Raw genomic sequence first — 2,500 nt, 5'->3', positions numbered from 1 at the left:
GTATGTCAAGTTCAACTATAAAAAAAATCGAAACGTGTTGAGTTCCGAAGCCGCCACGAGGAAAGTATTTGGTTTGACCGAAAATGCCGACACACTTTCGTTCCTAATTGTTCAATGAACGTTGCAGCCAAATTTCACGGAAATCCGTCTGTTCTACATACACTATTAATTCATTTGAAGAGGATGCATCTCATCAAAATCGTTGTGCATGTTTTCACCTTCAAAAGAAATTCAAGCCTGTCACGCCTTCTCTGAGAATTATGTCAACAAAGGGTTCACAGTGTGAGCCGCCAGCCAATGATATGATAGGACCCAAGGAGTTCTCACCAAGCAATATGGCGCTCCGCGGGAGAACGTTAGTGCTTATCATAGTTAGCTTCCTCGCGCCTGCTTTCCAGTGGTAACAACTAATTAAGGGGAAAACCAAAGGTAACAAAATTGCAAGGGCGACGAAAAATGAAACCGAGGAGCAAGATTACAGGGAGGCACTAGTGGCCGACATGAAAGCAATCGTTTAGAACTTTCCCTGCGCAATTTTTTTTTGCTTTCTCAAAATCTTCTTGGGAAATCTTAAAGGTTGATCAAACCACGAACCTTTATCGCTCTCCGCAAGATTTTTCCTCTTTTCGTTCAAAAAATCAGTTGTTTTTTTCTTCTTGGGTCCTGGCTTAGCTTTTGTCTTTATTCAAGGACTTTTCTCTTTTCTTGAGCGTTTCATGAGCCCCTCTTGAGATGACTTGAATGGGTTAGCTCAAGTTTCGGGCATTTCTCCACTATCTGTGGGAACAATGCATCTCATCTTCATCTAACAGTAACTTAAATTTTCTGGATAGTGTATCAGTTATTAAGTGTATATAAATACTAATAAAATCTGGAAAAATTTTGAATAGTTTTGGAGTATTGAATGATTCTGCAGCTTATAGTTCTACCAGTTGGTTGTTTTATTAATAGTAATACACGAGGCAGCAGGTAACCTAGGATCCTTTGTGGCTGTCTTAATTGGTGTTTTCAGAGGAATCCTCCTTATAAGAAGGGGTTTCTCTCCACCAACTAAAACATTCATTAATCAGTAGGTAGTAGGGGGGAATATTGTGGCATGGATGATGAGTTGAGGGGAAATCATAGCCAAAAGTTAGGGTTAGTCTGTAAAATGAGGAAAAGAAATTCACAAAGCAAACTCTCAACCTCACAGTGGAGTTAGCAAAACAAAACAAAACAAACTCTGTGTGAAAATAAAAACTTTAATTTCAGAAACAGCCAGACAGTACATGCACAAGAAACTAAATTAAGTAAGAGGGATAAACAAAGATTTGAACATGAAAATTATTCGTTCTTAATATATAAGAATAATAAATATAAGAAAATCCCTACACGAAACCTTCGTACTTAAAAAAACACGGGAAAGGACAGCTCCAAAACCCAAAAAAATCCCAGTTGTATTCAATGAGGAAAATCCAAACAACCAGGCTCCGGTTGCTCGAAGCATTGTTAACTATAGTGTATCATTTCAAAAAAAAGAAAAATTATATTAAAATAAAGAAAAAAAAGATACCTGGTTACTTACATGGAAGAAAAAGCTGGCAAATATTTCCCTTCTTTCCACAAATTTGCAGTCTCCCGTAAACGTCAGCCTTCCTTGCGAGAAAAGAATTCAAATGCGACCCGAACTGAAGACATGGCCTGGGTACGAGATGTGAGAAGGAGTGGATCTGGGAACCAGTATGACAAAACAACAAAACAAGGATCGTGGAATGCCCAAAGCAATTAGAAATACTATTACGAAATGGGCAAGAGCAAAACAAAGGGAAATGACCCAGACAAAAAGGAAGCACAAGTTACATCATGTAGCTGCAGCATCTGATCCATGGTGTATTGCAGCAATAAAATCATTTGTTCTTTTTGATGGAGCCAGGAAAAAAAAACTAGGAAACTTCCATCAAGCATGTATAAATCATTCGTTCTTTGGATGGATCCTAGAAAAAAATCCAATCAGGTGTATAGATTATTCGTTCTTTTGGATAATGCCACCATGAAGGTGTCAAAATCATTTGTTCTTTGGGTGGATCCAGGAAAAAATCCCATCAAGTGTAAATCTAAAACAAATGAAAAAGGACATACCCCCAAGTAATCACATAAATAAATAAGTGAAGAAAAATAAATAAAGTAAATATTATCTGAGGGTTTTTTTCCTGGCTCCATCCAAAAGAACGAACAGTCTGCAAAGTAAAATGGTTTTGTCTTACACAACCCTGGGGCTCCTGCTTCAACTCTGACTTAGAGTTATGAACGGCTTCACTGCAGGGCAACTCGACTCATTTTTCTCCCCAAGAACAGCGTCAAAGAAGTCCTAGAACGGGCGCAATAGACTAGTCTCTCCTCGTTTTAAAAATCCATTAGTTTTATTTAAATTCATAAGGCGTATAGTGATACACTACCACAAACTCTCTATGGATGGTATAATTAGCAAACGGAACTTGGGTTATTGAACGCAGGAACGCGA

The 2,500-nt window shown here is 38.1% G+C and overlaps 1 protein-coding gene across 1 annotated transcript in view; it reads right to left on the bottom strand.

Annotated features, from left to right (window-relative positions):
• Nucleotides 1-2,377: 2,377 nt before the first annotated feature.
• Nucleotides 2,378-2,500, bottom strand: part of LOC137991566 (cyclic nucleotide-binding domain-containing protein 1-like) — an 18,497-nt gene continuing 18,374 nt past the window's right edge. The window contains exon 15 of the mRNA XM_068836640.1: nucleotides 2,378-2,500. This exon is cut by the window's right edge and continues 2,130 nt beyond it. The gene's annotated coding sequence lies outside the window, so the exon portion shown is untranslated.

This window comes from Montipora foliosa, chromosome 1 (assembly GCF_036669935.1).
Source record: "Montipora foliosa isolate CH-2021 chromosome 1, ASM3666993v2, whole genome shotgun sequence".
Lineage (NCBI taxonomy): Eukaryota > Metazoa > Cnidaria > Anthozoa > Scleractinia > Acroporidae > Montipora > Montipora foliosa.
The sequence above is the reverse complement of the archived record's forward strand: the minus strand, read 5'-3'. Positions and strand labels throughout refer to the sequence as shown.